This window comes from Pseudophryne corroboree, chromosome 11 (assembly GCF_028390025.1).
Source record: "Pseudophryne corroboree isolate aPseCor3 chromosome 11, aPseCor3.hap2, whole genome shotgun sequence".
Taxonomy (NCBI): Eukaryota; Metazoa; Chordata; class Amphibia; order Anura; family Myobatrachidae; genus Pseudophryne; species Pseudophryne corroboree.
Window position 1 is genome coordinate 316,145,033 of NC_086454.1, and position 20,934 is coordinate 316,165,966.

Consider the following 20,934-nt stretch of genomic DNA (forward strand, 5'->3'; position numbering starts at 1 on the left):
AAATAGGCTCTGATTATGCACAGTTCTTTAGGAGGAAAGAGAAGCCCCTATCTGTCTCTAGACAACTCTAAAGTCTGGGTTCTGCAGAATCAGCATGTGCAGCCTGTCTGATAGAGGAAGATATTAGTCCATTTTGAATGTTATGTTACCACTGATCGCATGCATAGAGGCATAGCCCTCATGGAGTTTACTGGCAGAGTTTACACACATCGTGGACAGCTTGCCTGCACTATTGGGAGCATTACTGTATATCCCTGGTGCCCTGTTGTACATCTGCGGGTGCGGTGTGTGTGAGTCCGCACTGTGGAGACTGCGAGCGCTGCCTTACCTGTGGACCAGGATGGAGGAAGAGAGTGTGTGTGTAGCACAGCTCTCAAAGCCCCATGGAAACAACTGCTGCTCGCTGCCGCTTCGGATCCCCCTGCCAGCTACATGAGGAGCTGCCGTTCATGCGCGGCAGCTCACTGGAGCTCTGTTTAAAAAAAATCGACTGTGGCTATGGATCGGCCGGCGGGCAGGGGGGGTTTCTAGGTACTCAGACCCCCCCCCCCCCCCTGCCGCATGCACGCATGTCTCCTCGCACGTGAGTGTGTGTCCCCTGCAGCAGCCTCCCCTCTTCCTAACACCTACAACGCACAATAGGTGAGCGCTGGAGGAACTTACAGGCATGAGTGAGTCTGAGTCATTGCGGCAGGCACAGAACTGGAGACAATGTCTGGAGACAGGTGCCCCCTTGAGGCCAGGAGCCCAGCGGCAGCCGACTCCACTGCCTCCCGGAGTTCCGCCACTGGGTGGGGGCTACTTTGCAGGAGTAAAGTGATGTACAGTAACATTGTGTATGTAATCTGCTGCATTCTTGGACAATACCTTGCTAACATTAATGCATATTGATGCAATAGTGTGTGAAAGGATATTCTGCCTCCTTGGGTCTTAAGGGGCCTACACACTGGGTGATGTTTGTGACCAACAATATCATCGACGGTCGATTTTTTTTTTTTGGATTTTTTTTTATTTTTTTACTACACACTGTACAATATCGATGGTCAATTTGAGAGTACATACATCTATATCGTCCAAATTGACTGGCATATATCAATGATGATCGTTCAATGATCAACGATTGCGGGCACGGCATCGTTCATGTATCCACACTGAAAGATACGAACGATTTATCGTTCATTTATGAACGATATCATTCATATCTTTCAAGATATCGCTCAGTGTGTAAGCCCCTTTACACATAGGCAATCATATCCTTATTTATATGGCATCACCAGGGGCCTGGTTCGCCGTACACAGTATATAAACAGAAGTAGTGCAAAGAAAACAAGGAGAAAAAAATGCAAAAGACTTTCAGTATGTAACATTGCATCGCCAAAAGCTGCCAGCAGGAGGGGGTGTTCAGAGCCATAGATGTCAGCATCTGATTGGTTGAACACTGCCTAGGGATGACCATCGGTGTGGTAACCATCGATGGCAAAATGGTGACCATCAATGGTTGACAACTATGTAATGGATGACCATCGATGGTTTCCACAACCAGTAGTCACCCATGGACTTTTTATGGATCCAATATAAAAAGGTGAAAAAATAAATTATAATAATACATAGTGTAGACAAGGCCTGGCCAACCTCTGGCTCTTCAGCTGTTGGGAAACTACAAGTCCCATCATGCCCTGCCACACTTTTGATATTAGGGAATGCGAAAACTGTCAGGGCATGCTGGGATGTATAGTTTCACAACAGCTGAAGAGCCACAGGTTGGCCAGGCCTGATGTAGACCATGGGTCTACAACCTGTGGCCCTCCAGCTGCTGTAGAACTACATATCCCAGCATGCCCTGCCTCAGTTTTACCATGCCTTAATAGCAAAGCTGTAATTGGGCATGCTGGGATGTGTAGTTTCACAGCAGTTGGAGGGCCGCAGGTTGAAGACCCATGGTGTAGACCATAGGTTCTCAAACTCTGTCCTCAGGACCCCAAACACTTCATGTTTTCCATGTCTCCTCACAGAATGGCAGGTTCTTTATTTTGTAGTGGGCACACGATTGGAACCCAGGACTGGGACACTGGCAGAAGCAGGGACGTTTCAACAGAGGAGGGGGCTCGTGTGCAGACTGAGGATGGGCCACCTCCTCTCCACAGTGCAGTAGGCTTCGGCATTGTGGCGAAGTCTACTACACTGGCGCAGGTCTCAGAAAATATTGCTCCCGCCATGTTCCAGAGACTAATTTTACTACTGCACATGTGTGGCGGCCATTTTGGTTGCCATTTTTGCTGCAGTGCCCGTAAAGGTATTTAAATTGGGTGCAGTGTGGGCTCTCTTCCCCCTGGACCCAGGGGTCTGTGTGCACCGCACACTTTGCATGCATTATAGAGACGCCAATGGGCAGAACTGATGTAACCTGGATTAATGTGCTTGATAGTTGTGTCAACAACACTATGGAATGGTAACAGGGCCGTTTCTTGGGGCAGGCGAGCAGTGCAACCACACTGGGCGCCCGCCGCGGCACTAACTGTGGCTCCCTGCTTCCCCCTCCTATTTCTCCCCGAGTAACCCCGTCGGGGGGCGGAGTTTCACGGAATGACGCGGTTGCGCCGTTACATCACGACGCAACCCCGTCACTCCGCGAAACTCCCCCCCCCCCCCCCCGAGCGGAGTACAGAGGGGGATCCAAGATAGGAAGAGGGAAAGGCCGGCACGAGGAGCGACTGGTGAGGCGGGCCGAAGAGCGGTAATCGCCTCTGTAAGTATTCTCTCTCTCTCTCTCTCAATGTGTAAAATGGGGACACCTGCCGTAATGTGTGAAATGGGGACTCTTGCCTGCCGTAGTGTGGGGATTTAATGTATCAAGGGCATTGCGGTGTGTGGCATAATATGGTGCAGGGGGCATTACTGTGTGGGGCTTAATATGGTAGAATTTTTTTTCATGTGGTGGTCGTGATCTGTTGGAGCAGGGTCAAAAACTGGATTGTGAGGTAGTCTTTTCAGATGAGGCCATGACCATTTAAATGAGGCCACAACCATTTAGATGAGGCCACGCCCCCTTGCCGGGTGCGCGCACAAGTTGTTGTTTTTTTAATCTAGGTGTGTGGGGGGGATGGGGACATTTTTTAATGTCATGGGGGGGGCGCATTTTTAAATCTCGCACTGGGAGCCAAATTGGCTAGAAAGTGAAACAGCCCTGAATGGTAAGTACAATGCAGGTCACACACTAGGGATGTTTGCCCTCTATAGGTGAGAATCTATCTCTATGATTTGCTGGCAGCCTGTAGACAGAAATAGGTACTAGATTGTTCTAAGCAGACCTGTAGTATGAGCTGTAGTGTATACAGGCTGACTGAGACTGCATGATGATTAGCAGACAATGATGAAGCTTATGCAGGAATATACTGGTGGAGACAAGTACAGGTAAGTCCGCAGGCAGGTATGTAGGCTGAGGCAGAAAAGCACACTGGTGTAAGTAGGGATGGCAGCAAAGTGCATATCAGGAATAACACAAGAGCAATAGCACAGTGCTTAGAGATGGACACACTGCTTGTAATAGAGTAAGGGCTGTTTCACATGCAGCGTTTTTGCCCGGATGGTAAAAAGCCGGACTAACTTTGTCCGGCTTTTTGCCATCCGGCAGGGTCTTTCACACACAACGGCTTTGAGCCGTGTGTAACGCTGTGCGCATGCGCAGCAGCAGACACGGCTTGAAAAAAAAAACACGTGTGTGAAAGCTCCCATTCACACACACGGTTCACTGCATACAAGGAAGGTACGGCCCCGACTCGGCAGCCGGACTTTTCAGTGGATATTTCCGGCTGCAAGCCGGCAGCCGTGCCATGTGAACTGACACATTACTCTTCATGTGTCTCTGCGGGACAGCCACGGCAAAAAGCTGGCCAGTATTTTGCCGGGTGGCGCTACACGGCCAGTGTGAAACAGCCCTAACGGGTATTGCAGTCTGGTAACGATGTGCACCTGGTCTAGCTGGAAGCACTGAGCACAATAAGAAATGCAGAAGCTGGGAGAGGTAAATGCACTTAGGGGCAAATTCAGACCTGATCGCTCGCTAGCTGTTTTTTGCAGTCCTGCGTTCGCATAGTCGCCGCCCACAGGGGGAGTGTATTTTCGCCGTACAAGTGTGCGATCGCATGTGTAGCAGAGCTGTACAAACAGATCTTGTGCAGTCTCTGCGCAGCCCAGGACTTACTCAGCCACTACGATCATTTCAGCCTGTCCGGGACCAGAATTGATGTCAGACACCCGCCCTGCAAACGCTTGGACACGCCTGCGTTTTTCCAAACACTCCCAGAAAACGGTCAGTTGACACCCACAAACGCCCTGTTCCTGTCAATCTCCTTGCGAACGCCCGTGCGAATGGATCCTTCGCACAAACTCATCGCTGAGCGGCGATCCGCCTTTGTACCATTGCGGCGCGCCTGCGCATTGCGGTGCATACACATGCGCAGTTTAGACCTGATCGCCCACTGTACGAATAGCCCCTGAGTGTGCCCAGGACAGGGAGCAGTGATGAATGATGGTACACAGTGAGCTGAAGAGTGTAGGCAGGATGGTGTACAGTCTGAAGCAGGAGTCAGAGCTGCTAAGCATTAACAAGTGAATTACAGATTGACCTGGCAAAACACAAGTGTCTGGGTATGATGATGACACTCTGTCTGCACCTGAATTTGATACTGGAGTCATGTGATTAGTAGGGCCTCTTTAGCTGGCTGTAATAGTGTCAGCTGACCTCTGGCAAGATGGCCACGCCCATGCTGCAGGAACATTATACTGAAGTAGGACAAACAAGAACATCCTGAGATGACTGGTCAGCAGGGATATGCCAGCCAGTGAATCGGCAGTGGAAACTGTGGTAAGAGGGTTCGACAACTTGGAGTGTGACATAAAATAATTAGCTTCACCTGTGGATATTTTAAAAAGTGTAATTGATTAATGAAGACACCTGTGCACCTGCTAGAGGACCTGGAAAACACAAACTGTTTGGGGTCCAGAGAAGACTGCTTAACTATAAAGATCTCAGTTTTTAGACTTAATTTATCAAAGAATAACAATAAATACAGCATCTTTTATGAACCAACATAAATCCCACATATAATTCAAGTGCATACAAATTTCTAACCAGGTACGTTTCATAAAATATGCATTTATTACAAACAATTCCAAAAAGCAGGGAAAAAATTATTGGTAGTGAGCGGACACCTTTATATTTTGGGGAGTGCTATGTTTTTTGGTTCAGTTTATATATTTTTACACACCTTCGTTAAGATATTTTCACATTGCAGTAGTTTAAATATTCACTTACAGTACTAAAACATGTTCAATATACAGGGCGCTGGAATTATCCTGTTTTTGCATATACTGTATATAGCGCAGACAGATTAGTTTATGGTGTGTTATTAGCAAAATCAGTTGACGTTTACTAAAAATCAAAGGAATGCTTATCCATTATCCTTAATGACTGCTGCTTTTTCCCAGGTCCAACAATATTTGGAGATAATTTCTCCAGAGGGAAGGTTTAATATTGTTCTCTAGGCTCTAGGAAGCTGTTGACAGATTAGATAATTACTCTGTAATCCTTCATTTATTTGGATAGTAGAAAAGGGTTTACACAGTACAAGTACACCATCTCCCACGATTTAGCTACAACACATTCAAAAGTTTCTGACAAAAATGAATAACCTTCAAGGAAAGTTGCAAGAAAAACAGTAACTTACCCTGGTCACAGCCTGTTCACAGCCATGTCTGGGCTTCTGCGGCCGGATTTAGAGGAAGACACTTCAGGTTATACTTCAGTGTCTGCAGCAGAATCATCTGTAGACAGAAGGAAATGATCAGAACTGCAACCCTACACTTCATGTGGCAGAATCAACTGATATATTGCTATTTATCAGTGTGATGCTGTATATCTGGCATCTGCCCACGTACAGTGGAAAATAATGGTTGTATATGTAAAAATGATGTTCCTTAAACCCAGTACCCACGGGCCGATGCTGGAGAGATGTGTGCTGAGCGGTTCGCTCAGCACACATCTCTCCCGCCGCTCAGCACAGCGCGATCTGTGCTGAGCGTACGGGGGGAGACGGGGGGGCCACTCACTTCACCCAGCGGGTGAAGTTAGCGACCCGCTAGATTGGCCTGCATGCAGGCCAATCTAGCAGCAGCGATGCGCGGGGCTGCGCATCGCTATCGCTGTAAGGGGTACTCACGGAGCGATCAGGCTTATATTCTAAGCAATCTAGTCAGATTGCTTAGAATATTGCTCAGTGAGTACCCCCCTTTAGTGTATCATAGTTTTCAGTGCACCTAAATTCCGAAACCGTATTTTTGCTGGACATGCCATGTTTGCACATTTATATATATATATATATATATATATATATATATATATATATATATATATATATATATACCTATATTACTTATAAAACCTGTCGTCATACCTCCCAACATGACCCTCTCCAGGAGGGACACAATGCTCTGCTTCTGGACTTTCTCTTAATTTATGATTGCCCTCACCTGTGGTGAAACACCTTTCTTATCCATTAACCTGTTAAAAATAGGTGCCGGCAATCCTAAATTAAGAGAAAGTCCAGGAGCAGAGCATTGTGTCCCTCCTAGAGAGGGTCATGTTGGGAGGAATGATGTAACCAATTTGTATGAACAACACTTTTTAACTGTTTTCCAGTGTTTGGGAACAAATGGTCGATTGTCTCTCATCCATTACCAGATTTTCATTCCAACCAGCCAGATAATTGTATAGTGCAGGGATGGGGAACCTTTGGCCCTCCAGCTGCTGTTGAACGACACTTCCCAGCATGCCCTGCAACAGTTGTAGCATGGCCAAATAGCAAAACTGTAGCAAGGCATGCTGGTATGTGTAGTTTAACAACAGCTGGAGGGCCAAAGGTTCCCCACCCCTGGTGTAGTGTATGCCCAGCTTTACTCTCACTGCACTTTACATCTACCCAAGTGCAGCATGATGTTATCGACTTGCAAAGTTACTCTCCCTTTGCTGCTTTAGTCTCAATTCTGAACCAGCCCCGTCTGTCTCTCACTTTGTCCTTTTCTGAAGAAATTTCAAGAACACCAGTACGTAGTGTAAATATATTTGTGTATTTGTGTGCGTATATGTGTATATATATCCCATAACCTGCTGCACCCTGTACCGAATACACGGCTTTGATGTTTCCGTCTCCCTCTAGTTATTTACATCTTATATACTGTACGTTTAGATCTGTCCTCACTCATCCTTGCTGCAATTCGTATAGCCATCAGATTCTGAAGGTTTGTGAAAACAAGATAACTGCATTTTTGCGCAGGAGCTGCATTATCCAAAGATAGAGAGGTTGGGCTGAAGGTGTTCTTAGCAGTGTATGGAGTCATTCATACTAACATACGCTCCCATCATTTTTGGGAGAAGGTCTCCTGGATACCACCCACTAGTCCAATGAAGTTGGTGGGATGTAATGCTCTGTGATTTTCCTGTTCATCCCACCGTGGTGTAACACAGGACATAGTGGCATCACTCCACCTACACCCTGGATTGCCCATTTTATCTCCAGGAGAAAATGTAGTTTAGTATGGAGTAATTAAACATTAGAAACATAGAATTTGACGGCAGATAAGAACCACTTGGCCCATCTAGTCTGCCCCTTTTTTTTATCCTTTAGGTAATCGCAACCCTTTTTGAACCTTAATTCTTTGTAAGGATATTCATGTCATATGCCTATCCCAAGCATGTTAAAATTGCTCTACCGTCTTAGCCTCTACCACCTCTGATGGGAGGCTATTCCACTTATCCACTACCCTTTCTGTGATTACACCAGGATTCCTCTAGTGCAAAACCTAAGTGTCATTTTGTGATGCAAGATTACTGAAATGTGATAAAGGTTTGAGAATCCTTCCCTGGGTGATGTAGGCAGCACATCATGTCTACATCTCTCTCAACCGCTGCTGCAGCCGATAGCACCATTAACCCTCCCCACCCCCTGCCAAAGCACCAACACCCATAAGGGGTCCCTGTGCATTGCTTTGCCCAGGGGCCTAAATTGATGAAAAGAGGACCTTGACGTCAGGGTTGGTCAGTGGAGGGCTAACTCTATGATTTTATGGGAATAAAATACAGCACCTCCTAGAGGCTACCTGCTGTATTACCCTGTCCAGAGTAATTATCAAGATTGGTCCCAATCATAGAAAAGCAACTTTGCCCATCACGGTGCTCCCATCATAATGGACAGCAGTCTGTAACAGACACATTGCTGTCAGGATTTTACTAAGAAATGTTTAAGGACTATTTAATGGAATTATTCAATGCATAACACAGTCAAAAGAAATGAAACTTGTACATAAGTGTAGTTTTCTAAAATGGAAAGTACAGTCCAAGATATATATTTTCTTTTTCAAGCCCAATTAGGTAGCATTGCAGATCTTCAGAGTATCGGTTTATGTGAAATGTTATACATTTCCACAGATTTTTTTTATTGTTTATTATTATTCCTGTTGGTTAAAATAAATGTATGCCGCTACGAGTGGACCTGACTCCAAATATACTGTACACTTGGGCATTGACACACGACAGAAAAATATGAAAATCTAATTGTTCCGTGTTATATGATTTTTTGACCGAGTTTAAATCAGATCTGTCGCCCCCAGTGACAGGGAATCCTAAAAATAAACAGGTTGCCTCTTGCCACAGTGCACATTGCAGTTTTCTTTTCTTGGCCCAAGTGCCACAGAGTGTGGCACCCATTTCAGTGCACTCCAAGGAAAACTGCTTGTCCCTGATTTTCCACAGTACAAACATAGCTCTGCCGGAACCGCACACGATCCGATCCTCTGGCCAGGCTCCCCTCAAAGACATGATGTTAGCAGGGTCTAATCCTTGCCATGAAACCACAGCATTCTTGGACTTCAACTGGTAACCTGACACACAGAATATCTCATAGCAGATACTGCTTCTCTGTTGCTCTGAGTCATTTTCCATACTCTCGTCCTTCCACAATCTTGTTTTTGTAGCAAATTTTAAAAATATGACTATCAATCTGCTGGTTTACAGCAGCAGCAGCAGACTTGCCCAGATTCCCAGTTGGGTTACATAATCAGATGTGGGAGGTCGTTGAGTCCGTATCACCACTACTTTAAGACAACCCAGCTGAAACCGATATTTTTAACGTTTAAAAAAAAAAAAAAAAAAAAAAGTTCCTGTAATACTTAGATTTATTTTTTTGGTGTGAATTTTGTAATTTCATTTGCAATCACTGTGAATTACATAATGGTGGCTCAGCAGACCAACCTTAGAAATGGGGGAGTATTATTAAAATAACCATTTTAGGAGAAATATCACTATTTCTATTCATAGTCATTGCATTCTGTTCTAAAGATTGGAATGATTGGAATTGCCATTTATATACGTCTTGGCAGGTATCCACTCCTGAAATAGTTGTCACCAGTGAAAATGTTAAGATGTGTATGGGCGTTGGATCTTCCTGTGTATGGGGCAGGAGGTACTATTCGCCCCCTGTCCGTGTGCAGGAACTATTGGTCTTGTGTGTTCTTCAGCCCTAGCATGGTGTATACACACAGTCAGCAGTTGTGTACTGAATAGTGTCCCACTACCCGCTCATATTAGTGCTGCCTTATTTATACCTAGCACCACACTTGTGCAAACATAGGCAATTAAAAAAAACAGACATAAACTAACACAAAACTATAAACAATAGAAAATAAAAAGTGAAACAATTTAATAACTAATAACTATGGGCAGGGATGCGAAGACCTGGTGCGTGCACCTGAATGGGGGACATGGTCTTGCGGGCCAACCGAGTTCCCAGCATTCCCAGAGACGCTGTGCTGCCACTGGAGACTGGTCTGCCTGCACAGTGCACACTGTTGGCTCCTCCTCTGCGACAGAAGCCTAGTGCTGCACATAATGTTACAGTGCAGCAGCCGGCTCCCTGTCACTGGGGAGGGGCTGACATTTTGGTATCGCCCCTCGAATGGTGACACAACCGGGGTGCAGCCCGCACCACCTCAGTGATGTTATTGGCTTATGTAACAGATTCAGAGGTGGACGCTGTGCCGATGTTTGCGCAGTTGTCTGATGTTTTTTCCACAGCGCATATGTCTGAGTCACATTGATGATTGACGGCGAAGTACATGAGTAACTGGTATTTAAGTGGGCATTACTGGGTGGTGATGGGTGTAGCTAGCTAGACACGGGCATGTTGCAGCCAATTACTGCATCCAAAGACGCAGTTGCACTAGCACCGGTGGCCATGTCCCGACGGAGAAATATCCCATCTGTGAAATATCTGATGGTGCAGTTTCAGCTCCTTGTATATGTTGCTTGTACGTGTACAAGTTGTTGGGAACCAAAGAAGTTCATCTGCCTCTGCAGCCAATCCCTGCTCAGCTTTCTGGAAGCTAGCATTCCCACATCCATTTAGCTCAAATAAACACTCACAATAAAACTACCACATTGACCCCCACAGGAAAAAAAAATAGTCCCACATAGGAAAAAAAATTGGCCCAGACAGGAAAATAAAATACACACTTTGGCCCATATAGGGAAAAAATGAAACACCTTGGTCCCAATTAAACACATTGGCACACAGGGATAACATAAACAAACACATAGGACACCACAAGAAAATATTAAAATATTGGCCCACACAGGGAAGAAAAACAAATGGCCCTCTGATAGGACAAATAAACACATTAGTCCCACTACAAAAAAAAAAACAATACAAACACATATTGGCCCCACAGGGAATAAAACCACACACATTGACCCCCAAAGGGAAAAAAGATCACACTACTCCTCACAGGAAAAAAAAACAATTGACTCCCCAGAAAATTAAATACACATTGGCCCCCACAGAAGAAAAAAAACCACATTGGCCCTGACTGAAAAAAATAAAAATAATTTCCCTCCTCATTAAAAAACAAAAAAAACAATTGGTCTCGCAGGGAAAAACAAAACACACATTTGCCTCCAAAGCAGAAAAAAATACATTGGCTTCTACAGAAGCAAAACAACACATTTGCGCCCCCCTGCCACTAACTCTAACTAAAGAAAGAAAAAAAATGTCCACAGACACATTCCGCAGACTCCCCCACCCCCCAGGGAACAAAAAACAAAACAAAACAATGGCCTTTACAGAAAAAAAACACATTGGCCCCAACAGTAGAAGGAGGGGAAAAAAAGATTGTCCACCACATAAAGAAATCAAAATAACTATAGATATTTGGCCCCCACAGAAAAAAAAAATCCAAACACATTAGACACCATTGAACAAAATATAACACATTGGCCCTGAAAAAGAAAACAACAAATGTCCCCACAGGAAAACATAGGCCTCACCTGGCAGCAGCTGCCGCTCTGCGTCCACTGTGGGGTGGCGCCCTTGGCCGGCTTCTCCACTGGAACGGGTCTTGAGAGGACCCTGCTTTAATTACTCTACCATTATGCAGTAATATGCTAGCTGATAGTACAGGCATTTGTGACTACTGCCTTCATTCTAGTGCTGTACATTAACTGCAGACTGTGCCTGATTCAGTGGTGCACTCATTGTGGATGTTGCACGCAGTTTGCCGATGTTAAGTTCATACACAGGCCACAGCCACTTAAAAAGGAGGCCACAGTCAGATGGATAAGCTATATCTGCCATAGTGCTGCTGCATGTTTACATGGTGCATCTAAAGCCTCGCCAGACGGAAAAAAAACCAGCCTCTTAATACACTGCAAGTGTGCATCTCAGTTCTTTCTTATTTGGTCGCAAGGATGTACATACGGGAAGGGCTTTGTTGCAGCATTAGCATAAAGACCCGTCTGTGGCAAAAGATGCAGCCTTGTATACCTCCTCATTTCAATCAGCCCCTGTGTGCAATGACTTCTCCTGCACAATGGGGGTAATTCCAAGTTGATCGCAGCAGGATTTTTGTTAGCAGTTGGGCAAAACCATGTGCACTGCAGGGGAGGCAGATATAACATGTGCAGAGAGAGTTAGATTTGGGTGGGTTATTTTGTTTCTGTGCAGGGTAAATACTGGCTGCTTTATTTTTACACTGCAAATTAGATTGCAGATTGAACACAACCCACCTAAATCTAACTCTCTCTGCACATGTTAAATCTGCCTCCCCTGCAGTGCACATGGTTTTGCCCAATTGCTAACAAAAATCCTGCTGCGATCTACTTGGAATTACCCCCAAAATGCTAATACTGAATTATTCATGTATAATTGCCTTACTCACACCCTATGTAAATCAAATCAAAATGAACATATCATACACAGGGCACATTTGGCGTTCAGATGGGAGTAACACATGAAAAATTATTCTGTGGGTTGAATACAGCAAGAAAAGTAAAAATATTGTTAGGTTCATTTTGTACTTCAGACCTCTATAGGCCTTATGACGTTCTTAGAAGTTCCGCCTGATCCCTCGCTGAATGTCCTGAAACTCTGCGGATATCTGATCTGAGGCTTAATGAGTGACAAGTGTTCTAATCCTATCGGTTGTTCAGATTTGGCTGGGACTACATATGAGTTGATTCAAGGCTATGGGAATTGTAAGAGGAATGTATGAGAAATATATGTCCAGAGGCAATCTCGGAGCTTTGTACTGCTAGCATCCAGCTATTAACCGCCCCGCCCTTAATTTGCATATTGGCATATGGGGAAGGCCAGTATATGGGTTTGGCAGAATTGGCTGCGGACATTTGCCAGCGCTGTTTTACTGCTGCTTTAGGATTCGATTTTGCTTTTTGTTTGTTTGTTTTCTTGCAATTTACTGCTGTGTGTGTTTTGGGAATATTTCCACAATAGAATGGTCAATCACCCATTTTAAAATGAGGTTCTATAGAAAGCATACTTTCTCATGATGGTCAGTAAGAAGGTGACATATTCTGCCCTTACCCCTATGCTACCTTGCCCACAAGGCGGCAGTGTATGTTACTGTCTTTTTCTACCCTTCAAATGGACAGTTTTTCCATGCAGGCAGGGTCGGACTGGCCCACAGGGGAACAGGGGAAACCACCGGTGGGCCCTACTGCCTGTGGGCCCTCCTCCTGCTCTAGGGATCAAGTTCCAGACTATCCTAGTGCACTGGATTTATGCATTATACATATGTTACATTATACTTTCACAATAATTTGGTTTATTATATATTCATGCCCCAGTCCGACACTGCGGTGCAGGTATGTTGGCATTGTTACATTTGAAATTGTGATACAGAGAAATACAAGAATGTAACCCACTAACTGACCCGCTAACAATCCTCGAGTGTTTTACTTTTATAGCGTATATGTGAAATGAATTTATTGCACTGTGATTTGCAGAGAGCCCCTAATGCATTTTGTATCTAGCCCAGTCAGGCGACAGTAGCTCTGATTTATGGGTCTTTTGATTGGTTTTTCTGAGTTAGGGAAACTTGACTACTTATTTCCAGCTCTGTTTATTGCGTGAGTCAATTTAACCTATTCCGTACTGAGGATCCACTTTTGGTCTATCTATAGTGCAATGCATACGATTTGTCTCTGCTGGATATTGTGTATTTGTTGCAGCCACACTATATTGGTTGATCCTTCAAAAGCAAATATAGCCAAATGACTTAGGGGGACATTTACTAAGCAGTGATAAGAGCGGAGAAGTTGCCCCCATCAACCAATCAGCAGCTCTTATAATTTTATAGTATGCAAATTATAGAGGTTATGTAAGTGCTGATTGGCTGCCATGGGCAACTTCTTCACTGGCAGGTGACCCGCAGTAAATGCAAATGCCTCTGCCTGATTGAAAGGCAGGGGTGGGAGGGGGGCGGTAACGTTGTTTCCAATGCAGAGACGGAGTATTGCGGGGGCAGCAGCGGCAGGGACACGGGGGGAGGGGGGGGGGGCGTTGCGTGGGTGTGATCGGGGCGGATTTGTGATGTCACATGGAGTCGCTCCGATCAAAAAGACGATGACAAGCCTCCTGCGGTCACAGCCAGGCTGCCGCCACAGCCACAATTTCAGCGATCACGCTGAAATTGCTTCGGCTCCCAGCATGCGAGCCAAAGGATTGTAAATTTAGCAGAATTTACAATCCTTACTGAAAAGGGTCCTATATTCCCTATCACATGCAGACACGTACACACTAGGGGTCATTTTATTTTGGGTGTCAATTAACTTGCCAGTATATTTATGTAGTGAGGAAGGAAACCGAAGCACCCAGAGGAAACCCACAAAAGCACGGGAAGAATATACAAACCCTGCACAGTTAGGGCCATGGTGGGAATTGAACCCAAAACTCCAGTGCTGTGAGGCAACAATACTGACCACTACACCAACCGAGCTGCCAACATAGCTATGTTTGCTCCTTCTTTTCCTGGAGCTGATAAGCAGACTAGGTACAAATATTGGTATGGAATTTTATGCTGAAAAGAGTGGGCATAAATATTTACAAGGAGTTTCCGTCTTTTTGCCATCCCATCCTCATGCCGTTCCTTACCCTCCCAGCTATTCAAGTGAACTAGATGGATTTCATCTTCCAGTGATGGTACTGGGCGTTCCCAGGGCACTAGCACCCGTACTTGCCACATATAGCGTATATCATAATGAAGAAGTCGACTTGTGAGCTGGAAAGCATTGCAGTTTAAATGTAGTTGTCCAATCTCTCCATACAATGGAGCTTGCAGCTAGGACCTTTGTGTCTTACATTGCTGTGTATAATTTGGTATCCGGACTCCAGGTAGACACACCTTAGGTCGACATGGACAAAAGGTCGACAGGAACAAGGTCGACTTGGAAAAGGGTCGACGTGAGTTTTTCACGATTTTTTTTTCTTTTTTGGAACCTTTTCATACTTAACGATCCACGTGGACTACGATTGGAACAGTAATCTGTGCAGAGCGAAGCGGTAGCGGAGCGAAGGCTTCATGACGCGATGTACTAATTGGGGTTCCCGGTCACTCTACGAAGAAAACGACACCAAAATAACATAAAAAACTCATGTCGACCTTTTTCTATGTCGACCGTGTTCCTGGCGGCCTGTTGTCCATGTCGACATAAGGTGTGTCGACCAATTGGCGTTGGCCTAAGGTGTGTCGACCTTTTTGTTGTCGACCTGGAGTCCCAGACCCGTATCATTTATAGCTATACATCTAAGCACGCAGAGTGGATGCCTCCTTTTATGTATTCCCAATTTTCCTGATAAGAAAATCCCCAGGGCTCGTACTTACCCATCCAACCCATGCCCTGAAGAGTCCACATCCTGGTCAGAGCTATGCGATTGCCTGATCCGTGTCTACAAGAAGCAAATGTTCTGGTAATTGGATGGTTCATACAAATTGTCAGAGCACTGGCTTCCTGCACACTTTCCCTTTTCTTGTCACGTGATTCCAGTGGATGAACTCTTACGTCCTAGAGGATGCTGGGGACTCCGTAAGGACCATGGGGATAGACGGGCTCCGCAGGAGACATGGGCACTTTAAGAAAGACTTTAGATCTGGGTGTGCACTGGCTCCTCCCTCTATGCAGGGCCGGATTAACAATGGGGCGGATGGAGCTGCAGCTCCAGGCCCCCCATTGAAAATAGGCCCACAGATCACTTGCAGTCCAGCCAATGTTGACAGGAAAAAAATTCCTGTCACCACCAGCAGCTCACTCCCTTCCGGCCATCCAAAATAACAAACACTGACGCCAGCCAGCCGGCCCATAGAAGCCCCTTCTATGCCAGAAGCACCGCCCCTTGTCCCGACCAAAGAACCACCTCAATCACCTTCCAGACGCTCCATCCCCGTGATGTCAGAAGCTCCGCCTCCCAGAGCCGTCCATAGCTCCACCTCCCAGAGTCGTCCATAGCTCAGCCTCCCAGAGCGATCCGAAGCTCCATCGCCCACAGCCGTCCGTAGCGCCGCCTCCCAGAACCGTAGCTCAGCCTCCCAGAGCCGTCCGCAGCTCCGCCACCCAGAGCCGTCCGTAGCTCCGCCTCCCAGAACCATAGCTCCGCCTCCCAGAGCTGTCCGAAGCTCCGCCTCCCAGAGCTGTCAGAAGCCCAGCCTTCCAGTTGACCCATCTGAAGCTCCGCCCACTTTCTATTAGTACTTTTACAGTGCACTGTTTCTCTAGGAGCTGTATGGGCAGCAGGAGCTTAAGATCTGGTGGCCAGTTGGGATGCCGCGCGGGGGGGGGGGGGAGGGGGGGTTGTTACCACAAGGGTCACATCTTTAGCCATGCACTCCCTGACTCCTTTTCTGCTCCTCTCCTATCCTCTGCTGCTCTTCTCCCTGCCCGATGCTCCCTGTCTGGGTACCAATCATAGAAGCACTGTGACTGGACCAGTTGGTGAGGATTATGTAGTATGTGTAAGTTAAGTTTTCCCCTAAATGGCGAGGCACAGCAGATATGGCTGCAGCTGCCTCTGTCAGACTGCATCGTTCATGCTACTGCCTCTTAGAATATGTCCTACTTCACATTTTTATTACCTGTGTCTTTTACCCCTCCCCACCTATGTTTCTTCCCCTTCACACCTGTGCCACTGCTTCTTTTACCATTGGTGCCACCGTGCCTTTGCCCCCTCCCTACCTCTATCTGTGCCCCCTCCCCACCCATATCTGAGCCTCCTCCCTACCCATATCTGTGCCTCCTGCTTACCCATATCTGTGCCTCCTCCCTAGCCATATCTGTGCCTCCTGCCTACCCATATCTGTGCCCTCTCCCCACCCATATCTGTGCCCCCTCCCCACCCGTGTCTCTGACCCCTCCACACCTGTATCTGTGCCTCCTCCCCACCTATATCTCTGTCCCCTTCACCATGTGTGCTTCTGTCAGCCTTTCCTCCTGTATCTATGCCCCCTCCCCACCTGTATCTATGCCCCCTTCAAAATGTGTGCATCTTCCAGCCTTTCCACCTGTATCTCTGCCCCCTCCCCACCAATATCTGTGCCTCCTCCCTACCCATATCTGTGCCCCCTTCCCACCCGTGTCTCTGCCCCCACCACACCCATATCTGTGCCTCCTCCCCACCTATATCTCTGTCCCCTTCACCATGTGTGCTTTTGCCAGACTTTCCTCCTGTATCTCTGCCTCCTCCCCAACTGTATCTCTACTCCCTCCCCACCTGTATCTATGCCCCCTTTACCACGTTTTCTTCTTCCAGCCTTTCCACCTTTATATATGCCCTCTCCCATCTGTATCTATACCTCCCCCCACCTGTATCTCTGATCCCCTTCACCATGTGTGCTTCTTCCAGCCTTTCCACCTGTGTCTCTGCCCCCCCAGTGGCGGATTTCCCACTAGGCACGTGAGGCCGACCTGCCCACCCACAAAGAATGACACAGCGCCATACGGAGCATCCAGAAAATGAAGTAGCGGCTTAAGGACATTGCCGGCTATAATGAAAGAAGTGCTCCCACCTCAAGATGCAGGAGGGAGTGTGCAACTTTATCAGCAGGAAAGCCACCAAACCATCCACCCATACCAACTGACACAGGGTTATATGGAGCATCAATTAGCTGCTTAAGGAGATCGCCGGCTTCAGTGAAGGAAGTATTGCCACCGTTTTATGCTGCTGGAGTGATTGTGCAGCATAGTCAGCAGGTAGAGGTAGGGAAAGTGGACACTATACTGGCAGCGGTGTATGGTCTCACTTGTACTTGAAGGAGATATAAGCATGTATCTGTGTCCCTGCACTTTTGCAGCTGGCTGTGTTTGCCGAGAGGCATGCGCTCTGGCTTTGTTTAATATATACTGTAATATTCATATTTTTATATTCACATTTACACAGACACACGTGTTTTGTCCACATAGAGTCTTAATTGCCGGTGGCAGCGCATGCACTGTATAATCTCAGGGTATTTTTCACAAAAAATACCCTGAGAATCGTGGCAACTGGATTCACAGGGGCAGAGCTTTCCCACAAGCTCTGTCTCTGTATGCGATAATGGATACATCCTTGCAGTGTATTCAATTATCGCAACGTGATTTAGGTCAAATGTATCACATCCGCATCTGGGATACGGATTGTGATAAATATGCCCCATATTACGGAGATGTAGTATAGTAGTGATATAGTGAAGAGATGTAGTGTTGGGAGGAAGTGCAGTAATGTAGTATGCCACCACACAGGGAAAAATTCACAACCACTGCATGGCAACAATAGGCCCTTCATAGATTTCAGCTCCAGGCCAATGTGGACCTTAATCTGGCACTGCCTCTATGCCCCCCCCCCCTCCAGACCTCAGTTTGATACTGTGCCCAGTGGAGACTGGGTGCTTACAGGGAGTTCTCCTGAGTTTCCTGTCAGAAAGTATTTTAGTTAAGTTTTTTATTTTCAGGGAGCCTGCTGGCAACAGACTCCCTGCATCGAGGGACTGAGGAGAGAGAAACAGACCTACTTCTGTGAGTTTCAAGGCTCTGTATCTTATGCTACTGGACCCCATTAGCTCCAGAGGGATTGGTACGCAGGTCTTACCCTCGCCGTCCGTCCCAGAGCCGCGCCACCGTCCTCGCAGAGCCGGAAGATAGAAGCCGGGTGAGTATGAGAAGAAAAGAAGACTTCAGAGGCGGCAGAAGACATCTTGATCTTCACAGAGGTAACGCACAGCAGTAAAGCTGTGCGCCATTGCTCCCATTCACCTCACACACATCTGTCACTGTAAGGGTGCAGGGCGCAGGGGGGGCGCCCTGGGCAGCAATATAAACCTCTCCTTTGGCAAAAGTACATATATACATGTACAGCTGGGCACTGTACATGTATATAAAGAGTCCCCGCCAGGTTTTTAAGATTTTTGAGCGGGACAGAAGCCCGCCGCCGAGGGGGCGGGGCTTCTCCCTCAGCACTCACCAGCGCCATTTTCTCCACAGCACAGCGCTGAGAGGAAGCTCCGCGGACTCTCCCCTGCTTACTCACGGTGACAGAGGGTTTTCAAGAGGGGGGGGGGGGGGCACATAATTGGTGCATATACATATAAAGGCGCTACTGGGTAAACATTCTGTGTTTTTTCCTGGGTCATATAGCGCTGGGGTGTGTGCTGGCATACTCTCTCTCTGTCTCTCCAAAGGATCTGGTGGGGAACCTGTCTTCAGAGAAGAGCTTCCGTGTGTGTGTGTGTGTGTGTGTGTGTGTGTGTGTGTGTGTGTGTGTGTGTGTGTGTGGTGTGTCGGTACGCGTGTGTCGACATGTCTGAGGTAGAAGGCTCGCCTAAGGAGGAGGGGGAGTGTATGAATGTAAGGTCTCCGTCGGCAGCGCCGACACCTGACTGGATGGATATGTGGAATGTTTTAAGTGCTAATGTAAATTTATTGCACAAAAGATTAGACAAAGCTGAAGCTAGGGAACAGTCAGGGAGTCAACCCATGCCTGTCCCAATGTCGCCGGGACCTTCAGGGTCTCCGAAGCGCCCACTATCCCAAATAGTTGACACGGATACCGACACGGATTCAGACTCCAGTGTCGAATACGATGATGCAAAATTACAGAGAAAAGTGGCTAAATGTATTCGATATATGATTATTGCAATAAAAGATGTTTTGCATATCACAGAGGTAACCCCTGTCCCTGACACGAGGGTACACATGTATAAAGGAAAGAAACCTGAGGTCACCTTTCCCTCCTCACATGAGTTGAACGAATTATGCGAAAAAGCTTGGGAATCTCCAGACAAAAAACTGCAGATTCCCAAAAGGATTCTTATGGCGTATCCTTTCCCGCCAAAGGACAGAATACGGTGGGAATCCTCCCCTAGGGTAGACAAAGCATTGACACGCTTATCGAAAAAGATAGCGCTGCCATCCCAAGATACGGCTACCCTCAAGGATCCTGCTGACCGCAAGCAGGAGGTTACCTTGAAGTCCATTTACACACATTCTGGTACGTTACTCAGACCGGCAATTGCGTTGGCCTGGGTTTGTAGTGCTGTAGCAGCATGGACAGATTCCTTATCAGCGGAAATTGAGACCCTAGATAAGGATACCATTTTATTGACCCTAGGGCATATAAAAGATGCTGTCTTATATATGAGGGATGCTCAAAGAGACATTAATTTACTGGTTTCCAGAATAAACGCTATGTCTATTTCTGCTAGGCGAGTCTTATGGACCCGACAGTGGACAGGTGATGCCGACTCAAAGAGGCATATGGAGTTTTTGCCTTACAAGGGTGAGGAATTATTTGGAGAAGGTCTCTCAGACCTCGTCTCCACAGCTACGGCAGGTAAATCAAATTTTTTGCCTTATATTCCCTCACAACCTAAGAAAGCGCCACATTATCAAATGCAGTCCTTTCGTTCAAATAAAAGCAAAAGAGTACGTGGATCGTCCTTTCTTGCCAGAGGTAAGGGCAGAGGGAAAAAGCTGCACAACACAGCTAGTTCCCAAGAACAGAAGTCCTCCCCGGCCTCTGCAAAATCCACCGCATGACGCTGGGGCTCCCCTGAGGGAGTCCGCCCCAGTGGGGGCACGTCTTCGACTTTTCAGCCACATCTGGGTTCACTCACAGGTGGATCCCTGGGCAATAGAAATTGTTTCTCAGGGATACAAGCTGGAATTCGAAGAGGTGCCTCCTCGCCGGTTTTTCAAATCGGCTCTACCGACTTCTCCCCTAGAAAGGGAGATAGTGTTACATGCTATTCACAAATTGTGTCTTCAACAAGTGGTGGTCGAGGTTCCCCTGCTTCAAAGAGGGAAGGGATACTACTCAACTCTGTTTGTAGTCCCAAAACCGGATGGTTCGGTCAGACCCATTTTGAATTTAAAATCCCTGAACCTATACCTAAAACGGTTCAAGTTCAAGATGGAATCGCTCAGAGCGGTCATCGCCAGCCTGGAAGGGGGAGATTTTATGGTATCTCTGGACATAAAGGATGCATACCTGCAAGTTCCCATATATCCACCTCATCAGGCGTACCTGAGATTTGCGGTGCAGGATTGTCATTACCAATTTCAGACAT

At 46.7% G+C, this 20,934-nt stretch overlaps 1 protein-coding gene and 1 long non-coding RNA gene across 5 annotated transcripts in view; one reads left to right on the top strand and one right to left on the bottom strand.

The window, feature by feature from the left end:
- Nucleotides 1-5,820, bottom strand: part of ZNF469 (zinc finger protein 469) — a 304,203-nt gene extending 298,383 nt beyond the window's left edge. The window contains exon 1 of the mRNA XM_063945654.1: nt 5,727-5,820. The gene's annotated coding sequence lies outside the window, so the exon portion shown is untranslated. The remainder of the gene's footprint in view (nt 1-5,726) is intronic.
- Nucleotides 1-20,934, top strand: part of LOC134969593 (uncharacterized) — a 640,552-nt gene that overhangs the window by 429,896 nt on the left and 189,722 nt on the right. The window lies entirely within an intron of this gene.